This window comes from Numida meleagris, chromosome 9 (genome assembly GCF_002078875.1).
Source record: "Numida meleagris isolate 19003 breed g44 Domestic line chromosome 9, NumMel1.0, whole genome shotgun sequence".
In the NCBI taxonomy this organism is placed as follows: domain Eukaryota; kingdom Metazoa; phylum Chordata; class Aves; order Galliformes; family Numididae; genus Numida; species Numida meleagris.
Window position 1 is genome coordinate 6,102,072 of NC_034417.1, and position 17,147 is coordinate 6,119,218.

General features: G+C 42.7%; 1 protein-coding gene across 1 annotated transcript in view; it reads left to right on the forward strand.

The window, feature by feature from the left end:
- The window catches only part of MYO1E (myosin IE), a 124,762-nt gene continuing 107,661 nt past the window's right edge, over positions 47-17,147 (forward strand). The window contains exons 1-2 of the mRNA XM_021407745.1: positions 47-228; positions 11,538-11,627. The gene's annotated coding sequence lies outside the window, so the exon portion shown is untranslated. The remainder of the gene's footprint in view (positions 229-11,537; positions 11,628-17,147) is intronic.

Sequence of the window (17,147 nt, forward strand, 5' to 3'; positions counted from 1 at the left end):
CGGTGGGGCCGGGGACGGCGGGCACGCAGCCAGCGCTGCCGCACGGCCCGGGCAGCCGCAAGCAGCGGCAGCCGGATCCCTAGGGCCGCCGCGCTGCCCTCCCTGGTGCCCCTCTCCTCAGCCCGGGGGCCCCGTCTTTGTCCCATGCAGTGCCATCAGCAACGGCTGTCGTTGCAAAAAGCGGCCCCGAGGGCACCTAGTGACCTGGGCAAGAGAGCCTCTGTAGGGGTGAGTGAAACAGCGGCAAGGAAGCAGCGCGGGGCTCCAGATGGGAATTTGGCTCCACTGACGTCTTGGGAAGAGAGATGGGCAAAGTGAGGTACTCTCTCAAAGCACACATGGCTGCTCAATCCCCAGCGGAGGTGCAGGGCCGGGGGCTCAGGTGTGCAATGGTTTGTCCAATACAGGAAAAATAACCTGGGCTGAGGAGTGCTGTGTTTAGCACTTGACAAACACGGGACTGAGTAAAATGATGCCAGAGTTCCTGCCTGGTGTAGGTGCAACGCTGCACAGCTGGAAAGCAGGCCCAGAAAATTCAGTGCGTTCTGTTGATCGTCAGGTTCCCATGTGCCACTGACATTTGTGACACTGTGCGTAGGCATTCAGTCCAAATCCCCAAATCCCCGATCTTCGGCTGCTGCACTAAATGAAGATCTAGGCAGCTGCATTCAAGGGAGGATGCCACTGAAGAGCCTCGCCTTTGCAAGAGGTGACTAAATGCTTGTTCTTCAAATCACCTAGCAAACGGCAGGCGGTTAGCCCATGTTCATTCCTAGACTTTAAAGTCCAGGTAATGTGTTTTGTGTTAAGCGCTGACCTAACTTATGGAGGCACTGTTTAAATGTTTTTCAATGTTGAGCTCAGGACCAGATGAACTGGGGCAACCTGAGCCGCTCAGCACACACATGCATCAGGCATTCTGGCACTTAAATATGGCGCAGTGGAACCATTCCCCTTTCAAATGAGCCAACCTGGAAACCAGCAAGTAGCAACAGTGACTCTCCTAAAGACGAGCTGATGTGGGAGCATACATTGATAGAATTCTCAGGTGGTTTGAAATAGTTTGTCTAGGCTGAGTTTTATTTTGGTTTCGGGGTGTTTGGTTTTTTTTTTTTTTTTGTGTGTGTGGTTTTTTTTTTTTTTTCTGTGAGATCTTGACCTTTCTGGAACGGCTAGCAAAGAGGAGGAGTGTGTTGCTAGGAGCTCCACGTTCCTCTCTGAGCAGCCAAGTTTTATCCATTTGTAATGAAACCCTTACCTGGCAGTGCTCTGAATACCTGGGTTTTACCTCTTCTTGTTTTGGAAGGAAACTCCTTTCCTCTTCCTCCTGTTATCTGCTGCTGTTATGGCACGGATGCCTCAGATATTTCTAGGTGGACAGTCAACAGCAGAAATTGTTAGCAAATTTGGAGAGGAAATCTACAGTTCAAGGCTGACCTCTGCTGTTGGCTCATTTTGCTGTGCACATTGTTTTGTTGACAGCCACCTCTCCACAGCTGATGAAGGCAGGATCACAGTGAAACCACTGGGAAGCTTGCATAGCTCACAGTCCTCAGGAGCCTTTCCCTTTAAGCCACACCAGTCTCTGTCTCCAGACTTGTTTGCACCAGGCCTCTCCATTTCCTTCTTGCTTCTTCGTTCCTTCTAGGCCATGCAGCCCACAGGAGGCGGGCTTGCTGCCTCACAGAGCTGCTGTGGTTGGGCACCAGTGCTTCCAGGAGTATCTATATCGTGCAGCAACTGGGAATGCAGAGTGGAAGTACTCGGAGCCGTTCTGCCAAGGTTGCCTCTTTCCTCCTCCAAGCTCATTGGCCAGGCACTCATGTTCAGAATGATGTCTTCTGAATTATTACTTGTTTAACAATAAGAAATCTATTAGACTTTAGTAGGCTTACATAAAATACCCAACGTTTACTTCATTTTTAAGAACAGATCAATAAAAATATAATTCCTAATTAGAAGAGATTAAAATGATAAACTATTCTGAGGATGATGCAGAAACCCCAAATTCCATTAGAAGAACTGAATGAATAATTCATAACTATTTATTTGATAAATCTTGATTCGTTTTTTTTGTTTGTGAAGAACTCATTTAAATGTATTTCATGTTAGCAAATTAAATGTTATAGGCACTTCTGAAATTACACACTGCCAATATTCTCTAATAGCAATCAGCAGCCAAGGTTCTTGATTAAACCGTGTTCTTTAAGTGCCAGTGGGCAGTTTGGTTAGGTGCATTCCTGTTAAAGGTTTTGCTTTTCTAGTCAGAGGTGCTGGTGTGAATGCACAGGAGCAGCAGGAAAGGTTGGAGTTTGCTTTCAGTAGTCATCCTGGCTAGTAACATTTCATCTCACAAAAAGTCCTCTTAAAGCCTTCTCTTGTGACACATGTTGACTTTGTAAAAGCACACTGCATCCAACTGAAAAGAAAGCTGTACAGTCTGTGGCCAGCAGAGGCTCTTTCCTTGGCCTCCAATGCCCACCAGAAATAGGACCCATTACTCTCTGGGCTTCAATTCTTGTTTCTGTTCTACATTATCCAGCCAGGTGATTTGGAGAGAGCCATCACCTCTCCTCAGATAAAGCCTTTCTAGACACAGTAGAATCATAGAATCATAGAATTGATCAGGTTAGAAAAGACCTTCAAGATCATCAAGTCCAACCACAACCCAACCATACTACCCTAACTCTAACAACCCACCACTAAATCATGTCCCTGAGCACCACATCCGAACGGTTTTTAAACACATTCAGGGGTGGTGACTCAACCACCTCCCTGGGGAGCCTGTTCCAGTGCTTAACAACCCTTTCTGTAAAGAAGTTTTTCCTGATATCCAACCTAAACCTCCCCTGGTGCAGCTTGAGGCCATTTCCCCTTGTCCTCTCACCTGTCACCAGTAAGAAGAGACCAGCCCCGCTCTCACTGCAATCACCTTTCAGGTATTTGAAGAGAGCAATGAGGTCTCCCCTCAGCCTCCTCTTCCCCAGACTAAACAGCCCCAGTTCCTTCAGTCTCTCCTCGTAGGGCATATTCTCCAAGCCCTTCCCCAACCTTGTTGCCCTTCTTTGGACCTGCTCCAGCACCTCAATGTTCTTTCTCACCAATGCCGAGTACAGGGGCAGGATTACTTCCTTAGTCCTGCTCCCCACCCCATTCCTGATCCAAGCCAGGATGCCATTGGCCTTCTTTGCCACCTGGGCACACTGCTGGCTCATACTCAGCCAACTGTCCATCAGCACACCAAGGTCCCTTTCTGTCAGGCAGCTTTCCAGCCACTCCTTCCCAAGCCTGTAGGGTTGCCTGGGGTTGTTGAGACCAAAGTGCAGGACCTGACACTTGGTCCTATTGAAACTCATAGGGTTTACCTTGGCCCATTGATCCAGTCTATCCAGGTCCCTCTGTAAAGCCTTTCTACCCTCTGGCAGATCAACACTCCCTCCCAACTTGGTGTCATCTGCAAACTTACTGAGGGCACACCCAATCTCCTCATCAAGATCATTGATGAAGATGTTGAATAGAAGCGGCCCCAGTAGCGAGCCCTGGGGGACCCCGCTCGTGACTGGCTGCAAAGTGGATTTAACTCCATTGACCACAACTCTTTGGGCTCTGCCATCCAGCGAGTGTTTCACCCAGCAGAGCCTATGCCCAAAAACTATGGGCAGCCAGCTTCTCCACAAGGATGCTGTGGGGGACAGTGTCAAAGGCCTTACTGAAGTCCAGGTAGATCACATCGACTAAGCGGGTCACCTTGTCATAGAATGAAATCAGGTTTGTCAGACAGGGTCTACCATTCATGAACCCATGCTGACTAGGCCTGATCCCGTTGTTGACCTTTAACTGATCCATGATGGCTCCCGAGATTATCCGTTCCATAACCTTCCCTGGCACTAAGGTGAGACTGGTAGGTCTGTAGCTACCAGGATAATCTTTCGGGCCCTTTTTAAAGATGGGCATCGTATTTGCTAGTCTCCAGTCCACCGGGACATCCCGGGTTAGCAAGGACTGTTGAAGGATGATGGAGTTTGGCTTGGCAACCTCATCTGCCAACTCCCTCGGCATTCTAGGTTGCAATCCATCTGGCCCCATGGATTTGTGAGCATCCAGCTTTCGCAGCAGGTCCAAAACTATCTCATCATGGATTATGCAGGGCCTGATGAGTGCAGATTCATCTCACAGGCTGTAAAAACTACAGTGGGTCTCCCACCGCTTCAGGGTATTTGCCTGAATATGGACAAGCCCTTAACAGCAGCTCATTTGACATGTACACTGGACATAATTAGACAAGGCAACGGTGCATCTGTTTTGCTTGTGAATACCCAATATATTCGCAGAGACAACAATATGCACAGATCATACATCTTCACAGGAAGGTCGGGCATAAGAAAACGCTTGTGGTAATAGCATTTGCCTAATGTCAGCGTGCTGCTTTTTGTTCCTTTATCTAGTATGTGAAGAAGTGCATGCATCTTGTGCAAAAGGCACACATCCTCACTTGGGTACTGTTTCAAGAGTCTGAGTGAGGCACAAAGCAATCGCAGAAACATGTTGGCATTCTGAATTTGTGACTCTGTAGAAAACTGTAAAATATTTCCCAGTTTTATTTATAAGGCTGATCTAGGACATTGGTAAGTTAAAAGAACCAGGGACTGAAGCTCATTAAGAGTGACTCATGTGACCATTACAAGATGTTGCAGTTGTCCAGGGATTGCAATATTCCCGAGGGTGAGGAATGTCCTTGTTTTCTGTCTGCACAGGTTACAGGCAAGCATGCAAAAGCATGCAGCTGCCTCATGCGACGGAAGATGGTAAGACAGCCCTGAGTGTGGGCTGGGAGAAGTGACCATCTTATACACAATCTGAAAGTGCCTGCAGCACTTTCTGACTTTGATCTAATATTGTGAAATTGCATGGACCCAGGGCTTCCATGTGCAAAAAAAGTCTGCTTCTCCTTCTTTTAGGGAAGAAGGTAGATGAGGCGAGGACTTCAAATGGTAACTTACAGCATGTATTAGATGAGACGTGCCCACGTTTATTTTAATGTTATTCAAAGTAAACTAATTACCTCTTTGATTGTTACCTTTATTTTTGAATTTTTATGTAGCGTTAGTGAAATAGTCTCATGTTATTAGTTACTCCCTCTTGTTTATTTTTCACAAGTAATAGTCTCACTGGTCGAGAATGTATCTGTGATAACTTTGATTTTCTTCCGTGCCCTGAAAAAATGGCCTGAAACAAAATAGCGCTCCTTCTTTGCCAAGAGGTAGCTTTGGTGATGACTTTTCTTTTGAAGGACAAATTAGTGCTCTAATATCTGGTTATTTTTGTAATTGAACTTTATTTTCTATACATCCAATCTCAATCAGAAGTTCATGAAGGTTATCTCTTTCTAAATTCTTAGCTCCTGCAGCAATATGTGATTTCCAGAAAACAATACATTCCTCAAATTGGTTTTTGGTTGGAAAGGATAAAAAAGGGCACAAACTGTTCTGCTGTGTAAAGATAACAAAGCTTCTGCACCCCCACTTTGCAAAAAGCAGCAACAGAGAGAGCATTTCTGAACAGTGCTCTTATGTGGAGAATAACAACTTGTAAAATTTGTCTAATGAATTTGTGTAACTAATGAGTAGTGCCCATGGCCAACAGCTTTTAGATTTCGTTCTCATCCCTTACTGCCGTTAGCATACGCATACATTAGTGTATGAGTATAGCTATTAAACAGCAGTGGGAACAACGCTGTGGAAATGTGTCAGAAGAAAACTTTGACTCTTCTGGTAGCTGGAGCTAAGGCTGAGTAATATGGCTGCTCCTGTGTCTGAAGGGCAGGAGGCACACCAAGCAGCTGCAGGGGTTTCTCAGCATTGCTACCCTACCCTGCTTTTTTCTGTTGAAAGCTCTCACCAGTTTTCATTTATGTCATGCTTAGCACATTTCCACTTTGATTCTATAAAAGGAATGACTTGTTCCTCTCCGTTTCACCTCTGCCATTTTCAGTCCCTTTAAGTCATTTTCTAATCCCAGGGCTTGGCCCTCATTTCTCACTGACACGGAGTTCACAGACACATACAGTCCCTTTGCCATCTTTTTGCATGAGTGTGAACAACTGAAAGTTGGCAAAATTGATTTTCTTCACCCTGGTTAATTTTAAGTAACTTCATAATGTAGGGTTCGCAGAAGCTAATTAAAGTTGACAAGAAATCTGCATGTTAGGCCTGCGGCTTTAACAGCTCCTCATCTAAAAGCATCTGAAAATCAACCTTATTTATCTTGTCCTAAAGCAACGCACTGAAAATTTCTCTTTGCTGAAAAAACTGCCATCTGGTAAAATTTAAATAACATGAATTCCACAAAAGAGGGTGGTTTTATCTGCAAAGACCATACTAATGGGGCTTTGACCATAAAGCTAAGCTCTAATCCTTTCAAAGATGGAAATATTTGAACAATGATTTTTTTTCCAGGCAGTAATGTTAAGTAATGTTGTACCAGAACTGGGAGCAAATTTGTTTAAACTGTGGAGATGTAGATGAGGCAGGGGATAGGAAACAGACCAGCCTTAGGAAGTCATGTTTCTACAGACAGGGTTTCTAAACCAAAAAGTAGTCAGGATGCTCTCTTCTGCTAAAGAATGCTGTTTTTTTTCCTTTAGAACACTAAGGCTTACGCATAGATTCATCACACAAATACATTTTTAATATGGCTGAAGGGAGAAAGAATTTCTTATTACTTCAGGTCTCTGCATTTTGTCTTGGAATGCATGGACTGCGAATTTGCAAGTGTAGTTCGTGTGTTGTAAAAACCAGCATTCCCCAGTACTTCTCCCAGCTTCTCCCACAAGTCTCAGTATCACCCTTGAAGTAAATCAGCCCGGTACTGATTAATTTTAATTAATCACTGCTGAAGGTGCAGTTGATATTTTTCAAGCATTTGGAACAGACATCCTATATCACCTTCTATTTTAAATGAGATTGTGTCCTTTCTCTATAATTGCATCCTTTGTGCCAGCCCAGCGCACTGGTATCATCAGAAGCCTACAAAGGGACAAATGCCGCGGCAATTCGCGAGGGACAGCAGCAGAGCTCGTCCCGCACAGCTCAGTGCAGTGGCTGCCTGTCATACCGCAGTGCTGGGTGCTCTTTGCCTCCAAATGGTGACAGCTTCATGTCTTGCAAAGGGCAGCATTCAGAGAATGGAAACAAAAGAGAGTACTGCACATTTGGATCCCTCAGAGGCAGGGAGATTTTCAAAGAGCGATTCCTTGCTGGACTAAGAGGAACACTCAAGCCACTACCAGTGGCTTTTTGCTGATGAGGAGTGACAGACCTCTGGCTGTGGCAGTGGCCAACAAACATCACCACGATTGTGTTTACTTAAGCAATTAGTGAGTCTCAGCAGTTACAGTCTGTTTTTCTGGTCATCTGAACAGCTGTTAGTCTGAAGATCACATGACACACTTAGAAGGTTATGTTTGCAGGATGGCAGATTGTCACAGCATACCTAAATTAGGACCTGTGACTCTCAAATAAAAATTCATTCAGTATCAGAAGACCACGTTTAACAGTAACTTTCTTCAGTGTGAAAAAGGAGACCCCTAAACAAAGCACATGCTTTCCTGAGCTGTTCCGGCTGTCAGTGTCTGCTGTTGCCTGTTCACTGCCAGACTGAATCCTTTTCCCTGTTTTGGGCAGCTGCTTCATTCTGCCTGTCTGGTTCTGCAGTCCCTTCTCTATCTTTTCATTATTTGTCTTAATTCATGTTCTAATACTTCTTGGTAAAATGGCCCTGTACAAGAGTGCAGACATACCACAGGGAAAGAATGAGGACAGCACTGTTTAGCTGGGCTTTAGGTCAGAGGCACGGAGGGTGTGAGATAGACAGCGAGCACTGCTGTGTCACTGGGGGAGGAGCTGGAACTCACTTCGGTATATGTTTTGATGGGAAATTCACTGCAAATAATTCAAACCACCAAGTGCGGTCCCTTTTATCTGAATACAGAAATGAAGACCCAGGCACAGCGTGTCCAAAGCGCTGAGGAAGATGAGGTGTGGGTTTGCTGTATTCAGAAGTGCATGCCATGTTTTTCTGAGTGGGCAGCACAGCGGTACCATGCTGTGGCTTCCCAAGCATGGCAAATAGAACCATCAGAAAGGGCCCACTGCCTCCCAGGGCTCTCAGAAACAGCCAGGCGTGTAGGAGTAGTGGGTCCTTCTTCTTGCTGCGCTTCTGGTGTTATTGCTTGTGACAAAGTGAGTGGGATTTTTCCTACTCATTCCTGGTTTCAAAGAAGACCGGCCAGCCAATCTACTCATCATATCTCACAGACTGCACAGCCAGGGACTGTCGGTGGGCGTAGCAAGTGTCAGCAGCGTACATCACGAAGCAGAAGAATGTACACAAGCAGTCTGACTGTTGTCAATGGAAGTGGGAAAGAAAGGCTGAAGTGCTGGGTATCAGCTCCCTGTGCTCAGCTCCAGCTGTTAGCCCCCTTCCTGCAGAAGGAGGAGGCCTCGTGCCTCTGTTCTAGCAGGCTGGGTGGGATTCTGGCTCACACATGGCTCGCATAGCATATGGCTTATCACTAGTCCTGAGGAATTACTGGGGTGCATTTTGGTGCATACTGTCTCTGGAAAATAACTGCACAACACAGTGTACGCTTTGAATGAGCCAGATGCAAATAACAGAACACTCGGTGTTTCTGAGCTGGCGAGAGCTAGGCACGGTTTAGGGTGACATCCCCTCAGAATCCCTGGACTCCTATCTCGACAGATTTCAGAGGTATATAAGATTCGATTGGTATGTTTTGGAAAGCACATCCATTTATTTTAAGCACATATTTAGGGCTTCACTTATTTCCACATTGTTCAGAACGTAGTGAGGTGCTTGACTAAAATGAGGCCTTGCTGAGCAGCAAGTGCCACAGAGCTGAGCTGGGGCCAGAGAGGGAATGGCGTGCTTGTGTGAATGGTGTCTTCCAATCAGATGTTGAAGTAATGCATGTAAATGAAGTCTGAAGCCGTATGTATCTCATCTCCTCAGCAATCAAGAACCTACAGCAGAAATGACTCGATGTTGGTCACAGCACAGATACATGCAGTAACTCCTTGATGAGCAAACTGCTTGGTAGCACTGAAATCAGACATACAAAAAGGGAAGATTTTTCCAGCAACAGGCCTTCCTTTGATTTTAAAGTGATAGTTCTTAAAATAAAACTGCTCTGTTTTTCAGTGAAATCAAGAGGATTTTGTAGGCATGAGGGAATGCAAATTGCTTTCAGTGTGCTTAAATTATATGTAAACCAGCACACTTTGTTCCTACAATTGTTATGGACAAATCTATTTGAAAACTTCCTTCTAGTATGATTGAGAGGATGAATAAAAGGAAAAAGAGAAGAACGGGGCCATGAATTAGAGAGAGAAAGAAACAACTTTATTTCTTTCAGACATTTTAATTATGTTGGAGCTGTTTTTCAAGCTTGGATAAGCTCACAGGTGTTTCCTATAGCACTAGATTTGCAGAAGGAATTTTAGACCACTGGTTGCTTTACCGAATAATTATAAGTTACAAGATAGCGACTAAAATGGACTAAAAACCTGAACAAAATTTCGTCTACTGATTAGAACAGCATAGTTGGAATGCTTTCTTACATTCAAGGGTAAGTTTGCTTCACACAGTTCTGAGTCTCTTCCTCTGCATGTCTTGCTAGTGTGGATGCAAGAGGCCAAATCCATTGTTTTGTTAACAGTACTGGTATTGAATTTGACTCACTGGTATATAAAAGCATAAGAAAAATTATTTTGGTTATCTGGACCAGGCAAATATAGCAAGACATGTAGGAGAGCTTATGGAAAGCTTTCTGTTGTCGTAGTTGATTTTTCAAGAAGGGATGTTTGGATACCTGGACTTCATTTAAAGAAACTGGGCCTTCAGAGAGTTGTCTATTGTTACTAAATACAGAGAGCACATTCCAAAGTAAAGCAGTGTTTCTGCTTTTGCTAATTCACATAAGTGGATCTTAGTTTTTATTTGAAGCTCTTGTTCCAAATAAGTCCTCAGGGATGCCTAAATAAAAATTCTGTGGACCTCTTTAACGGCTGCAATTCAAGGCTATCTTTGTCACGGTCAAGACAGTTACTCAGGATTTCTGCTTAATTATGAAGATAATGCAGTGTGGCAGGTCAGAGGCAACAATAGCATTGCTAGTGCCAGGCTGCAAGGATAGCTTATAAGTAACTGAGATGGCTTGAACATTTTAATTTAATGTATCAATTTGCTGATGCATTGTCTGTGATAGTGATATTTATAACCTAGATTTCAATGTATTCACATGATGATGATGCAGAGATAAAATACGTTGATAATAGTACGGTTTTCAAAAGCACTACAGCACATGTCATACATTTTAAAGAGCTTCTGATCACCTGGGAGCTTAAGTCTTAAGGAAAGCCAATGAATATATATGCCTAAGAGCAGGTTTTCTAAGCAGACAGCTGCATTTTATTCTTAGAAGTGTGGCTTTTAATAAATCACTTGAGCATTTAAAAAAAAAATTACAGTATCTCTTGCATTAATTATAATGTTTAAATATAGTGTAATGAACTCATTTAAACGGGTTGATTTGAGAGTTTTGAATATCAAAGCCCAGAAATCCCCAGATAAGCGTGTTGCAAGAACACTATTTCCCCAAACGTCTCTTATAAATGGGGAGTCAGCTGAATGCATCTTATATAAACCAGGCAAAGGTGTTAACTTACTGCTGAGCACGCTGGGGTATTTTGTGATACAGGACTGGTAGCTACCTTGTCAGCATCATCTCTGTTTGGATAGCTCACTGAGCAGCAGTCTGGCAGTAATACATTTTTCCTTACTGTTGACCTAGTCTGAAGTTGAGTCCCTCCAGGAACTCCGGTCCCTCAGGACCCTCCATTCATTTCTCTAATGCGTTCTGAGCTGTCCTAGGTTTTCTGTAGCTTCTTTGTCTACATATAGCAGTATCTTTGATTCGTGCATTAGGTTGCCAAATTCAGCCCTAAACACCAATGTAAGTGTATTGGTTTTCTAGTTTTAGGAGGATGTTACAGGTTCAAGAAAGCAGTAGGATTCCTGTGAGGAGAATGAAGTGTATTTGTCCTGTGAAGGTAGAGTTGCCCCGGTGATGCAGAGCAGGACACTGATAGGTTCCCACCTGAGGAAGCTTGACTTTCAGGTTAAGAACTGGAAAGAGAGATGCTTTTCTAAAACCATTGGCTCTATTAGAGTGGTAACTTTTTTTTTTTTTTTTAAATAATCGAATTGGTACCTGCCTATCTACCCTTACCTTGAGGGAAGGGTTAGCTGAATTTTGGATGAGATTTTAACATGAATGCTTGTAGATTTGCTATTTTGTGATTTGTGTTGTTGTGTTTAATAATGTCTGTAAGTTTATAAGCATCTTATTGTTGGTGCTAGCATGTGTTCCGTTTAATTATGTGAGAAGGGTACTTCTGTAATTCAGAACCCAGTGAGGGATTTTCAAGTGACTTCCACGCATTTATTTTTTTCAATAGGGACTGCATAGCTTATGAGAAAAGCAGGAATGCAGTTGTTCGGCTGACGAAGCTGAAGCACAAAGTAAGGCAGAAGAAGATGACAGGCAGGTAAGTTCTCTGTTTTTCTCTTTGACCATCTTGCAAACTTGACATGTGATTCTGGGGAGATTTCTTCTGGGAAAGCTCCGTTGAATTCAAACAAAATAAGATTTAAAGCTAGTATGGTGAAATACTCTGTAGAGCTCAGCTTCTGGATCTCATCTTTCTTAGGTCTGTCTGCAAGGCCTAACTCCGTCTTCTTAATTGTGCCTTGAGCTATATAATTTAACTAAAGGATTAGGGCTTTAATAACCGACCTAATAAAAGGAGCTCAGGCTCATGTGAGGCTGCAGTACTAACCATGCAAGGTTCCTAGTTTGATTCAGGTGCCTATTATGTTCCTCATGGAAAGACTGGATTGGGTACTGTGGAGAATGTTGTGTTGGGTACAGAGCCACCTAAGGCAAAAGGGTTAAGAAATACTGGGAATATGTGCAGGGCTTAAACGTTGTCTTTCTCTCTCCCTCTCTGTCCAAAGGCACTTATGTCTTCTCTATCTCATGTATCTCACAGAAAATAATTCAAAATTCATTTTGGGAAAATTAGAATGATTGTTTAAACTGATGCTTGTATTACTGGTGAAATTGAGCCTTAATTACAAGGCATGTTTATGTATACAATGTAAAGCCTCATCAATTGAAATGCATGGTGCCACTTCATCTAAGGGATACTTTTGTGAAAACCAAGCTCGCCTTGCATGAAGCAGCATGCTTGCTTAGATGCCAAATGTATGTATGTGTGCAAGTTTCAGAATTAACCACTACATGTGTCTGTGAGTAGAGTATAAATAACAGTTGAGTTTGTTTGTCATTTGCAATTAATGCCCAGGTGTCCTTGGGCTGAGAAGGCCCCTGAGTGCCAAACCCTCTGCTCAGGCCCACTATTCTAATGCACCTTACCTTGCTTCTCTGAATGCTTTTATAGGAAAAGGTTCTCAGATGAGCAGAGCAGTGAATTTGCTTCATTTCTCCTTTATAACCTTCTGAAGGATGATTAAAGTTTCTTATTTTCCAAAATCCTGCAGTTCTGCTTTTAATACCATAATATTTTGTCATCCTCACCAGATATGAAGTTACTACCTTGCTGTAGTGCAGATGACTCTGCTCTTAGCCCCTTTGTTTAGAACTTACCTTGAATCCTCCTTTGTTTCTCTATAAGCACAATGAGGTCTTTTTTCAGGGCCAGTGACAAGCAGGAAGAGCTTCACAATTGTCATTAAACGTATGAGTTGTTTGTCCTCTGCTTGGGTTTAAGACCTTATGTATCAACCACTAACTTCATATCAGTGGGGCTTCTCCTGATTGCTGTGCTTTATTGTGAACCACATCACAGGTGTTGGAGGGCCTGGTGGGTTTTTTTTCCCTGATTTGGTGCTTGCTGTGTGGCATTGCCATTTGTTTGTGTACAGATACGGAGCAGTCCCAGACTTTCACTGCAGGCCACAGAGGGACTCGTGCTTAACACAATCTCTATATTTTTGCCTTGGTTAATGAATTTGTCCTAACAACTGCAGTCCATGAGACGTATTTTGACTTAGCAAAATAATGTGTGTGATTTCCCTAAGCGTTTCCTGCCTGCTCGGAGCCATTCCAGAGCTGCCAATTCATGCGGATATCAGCCTGCCTGCCTTGGCTTGACAAGATCAGCAGTGACATCAGGTGACAGCAGGGCCTTGGGGACAGAATGATGCCCAATTCCTTCATTTCTTTTCCTCATTTTCCTCATTATGTTTTGAATTTAATGTGGTGCTGGAGTCAGCACAGCCAGGGCAACTTAATGAACGTAAATAATCAATTTACTGCTAGATAGTTTACTGAAACAAAGAGCACAAAGCTGCAAATTGTGGACCCAAATGATCCCAAAATGAATTAGGAGATCTAGTGCCCCAGCACTGTGCTCTGTGTCGTGATGTCAATATTCTTGGCTCTTCCTGATCTTCCTTTATTCTGGATAAAAGATAAATACAAATTAACAGTGGTAACATTACATTATCCACTTTTTGTCTTGTTAGTTTATGAAAACTGGAAACCCCAAGTGTTACCCAGTGGTTGGGTTTGTTTGTTTATTGGGTTCTTTTTGCTGTTGATGTGACAAGATACCAGGAGACCGTACCAGAGACCAACTATCACTTTTATTTTGCAGTGTGAAACGTTATACATGCAAAGAGGTAAGCAGGCAGCTTACTCTATGCTGTGAGCTGCCACATTCAATTTAGTGAGATTAATCTCTGAAAGGAAAGCATGTGTGGAATTGGGTCACAGTGCTCCACATATTCAAAACTGCACAAAATGCAAAGTGGTCAATTTTCCCCTGAAAGATCTTTGTGAACTGAATAAGGTTTATTAATTCTAGTAGTGAACAAGTTGGCATCTACCTTTTAAGAACATGACAGTAGCATAAAATATTTAACTTCCGTTGTTTTCAGCTACCTGCATTTTGAACGCTCTACTTTGCTATACCTTCTTAGAATGTTGTGGTTTATATATTACAAAAGGTGCTCACACTGTACTGGAATTACAAATCTCAGACCTAGGGAACAATAAAGGAGTATGGGACTGCATAAGAATTCAGGGTTGTGTATGCAGATGTGTACATTCTAACATTTGCAGTTGTGGAACCCTTTAAGTTTTTGTGGCAAATGAAGCATCCTCTGTAGCTGCCAACACAGGATACTGCCTCAGCTGTGAGGCTGTTCTGATTGTGTATGTGGGTGTATATGGGTGCCAGATATGAGTACAGATTTATTGTCTCAATGTATTGTATATTACTTCATTTGTGGTGTTTTGGTTTAGGTCTCATCCCTTCATGCATTAATTTCCTGAAAACTTTGTTCAGGACCCACATAGGCAAGAACAGGCAGGTGCTGAGATGCTTGTAGTGCTTGAAACTACAGAAGAAGCCAGAGCGAAGTACTAGCTCAGCTCAGTATAAATTGCTGTTGGAATTGTACAGGTTTGGCATCTTTTTCTCAGTCTGTGAAGGAGCCTCAGTCTCCCTCATTTTTATGTGCATTCCATCAAATGCACACAGCATACAGTGTCTGACTGTACAAGTCCTGCAGCCTGACCAAACCTAACTCTAGTCTGTCTTCAGCACGCTGGCTGAGTTCCAGATGTCTCTCATGGCTTTGCTGTAGGCTTTCTGTGCTGTGACAATTACTCCTTCGATTTCCTTCTTGAAACTAGGTCTTGGTTTGGTGTGCATCAGTGATGCTGCACTGAGCTCAAAATACTTTTTTTTTCCCGCTGATCTACGCCAGCAAAAGTTACTGTCCCAAGTATTTTTGCACTATTTGAGGCTATTCCAGTATTATTATATTGAGATAATCCTAGCATGGATTGAGAGCAGCATTTTGTTCTAGCCCCAGGGCATCACCTGCTAGCAACTGTTTGGATTATCCTGTGGTCCTCGTGCCAGAGCTCCTGTCAGGAGGGGAGGCAGTGCTGGGGTAAGAACCCTGCATGTCAGCAGCTGCTCCTGAGACTATCTGCTTGAAATGCATGTTGCTCTTTGAGCTCTGCTTGATTTTAAGGTTCTGTATTTGAGAAGAACTGCCGGTAAATTTCATCTGGTTTTACCTTACCTTTTAATGCTGTGTGTTGACCTAAGTTTTGTTGACAGAAATGATAGCAAAGGACCTTGGTTTCCACTCGGTGTTCTTTGCACAGTCTAAAGGATCACACCAATCTCCCTCAGAATTCTACTCGTTGAAACATCAGTCTTTATTCCAAAGACATAGCTTTCTAAAGTTTCGATATACTTTTTTCTTTTGTCCAAATGCAAAATATTTCTTAAACTGAGGTGAACCTGCAAGCGGTGGTATTACAGCACTTAGGCATCACCCCAGTACAGCCAGCACCTTCCTTTACTTGACAAGAGAAACGGTGACACCCAGTGGCCAATGCAATTGAAGACTTGTACTGAATTTCTGTGAGGTTTTTCTTTGAAATTACCTCTGAATTTCTTATGCCATGGGGAAGGCCATAGGAAGAACCCCTTGTCTATGTGTAGGAGGACTTCATCTGTTTTTCGTGCCTCTTACTAGGCATTTCTGTAATTGAAATGTGTGTCTTCTGAGCATTTTAATTCAAAGATAAGGAGAGCATTCTCTGTTGCTGACTGCTAACAGAGAAACGTAGAAACGGAACAAAGTTGGTTCAGTTTGACTTGGGGTAACATGAGTATGCTGCTGTATGTTTTCTTTCATGCTATTTTTCTCTAATGTCAAAACTGTGTCCACTGAACTAGATTACTGTGTGATTACTAAAGATCAACAATATCAAAGTGCACTACATAAACAATTGGGTATTGAAGTCAAGATAATCCTTTTAACTTTTTATTTGCATCATTAACTTGCCTAATGAGTGTAAATAACACAATTATTCTGTAACTATTGACAATTCAATTTCCAGTAAGTTCTGGATGCGCAGTGCTGTGCTTTCACTGTGGTATCACATGAGGAAGAGGCATGTACTCTGGTTTAAAAGTTTTTCATGAGGTTACCCGCTGATGCTTTGCTGTGTCATTCAGACTGAACACTGTGGTCTGCAGAATGCAAGCACTTAAAGCTTTATGCAAGCTGAAGAGCTGACAAAAGTAAGGTTTTTATCTCATGAGTGGAAATGGTCTGCTTTAGTCTGGCCCCTGCAACTTCCCTTGCAGTGATGTTATGGGATAGGGCATAGGTAGCTGGTGGGTTCTGCAGCAGTGAATATGAAATCCCTATGCTCAGCTGCTGTTACTCTTCATAGGTGTTCATATTTTTTCTCCTTTAAAAATAATAATAATAATAAAATGCTGTCTATGATAGTTTGCCAGCTTGCTTATATTTACTTTTCTTCCAGAATTTTTTGTTACTTCATGTTTTCTCTAGATGATTCTTACATCAGTACTGGTATGATGAAGTAACTCGGTGTAAGGCAAATTATGTACAAAATGTGTTTGTTTGAAGAATGATGTTATCTCTTCCTTTGCAGCTACTTAAAAAACAAGTCAGGAACCTCTGGCTCCAGGGACTTAATCCTTGTGTCTTGGTTAATGATAAACATGATAAACAGCAGTATACATCTATATTGTTTGAATGAAACTACTCAGAAAGAGTATGACTACATAAAAGGCAATGATGAGAACTAAACAGCAGTGTAGAAAATTTTTCTTAAGCAGAAATAATGCTGTACATCTTACAAGAAGCTTCCAGTGTCGCTCTCAGTTCCTGTTTGGTTTTTATCAAATGCAGCGTGCTAGAGTGAGGAGCAAAAGTGGATAAACTAAAAGAAGAAATAGGAAGCATTAAGGTAGATACTGCTGGTATCTTCCACATGCAGAGATGTGTTCACTGCATGCAAGTCTGTGATTGTGACCAAAGTCAGATAACAGCCAGTTACTTGTGTCAGAGAGGTGCATAAAGCAAAAAGAAAGATCCACAAGCTGTGTAAGGGATGTGTACACAAGAATTTCATAAAAACTGCTGCTCTTGTCCTTTCAGATTTAAAAGGCAAAATCATGATCTGGATTATGGAAATGAATGTG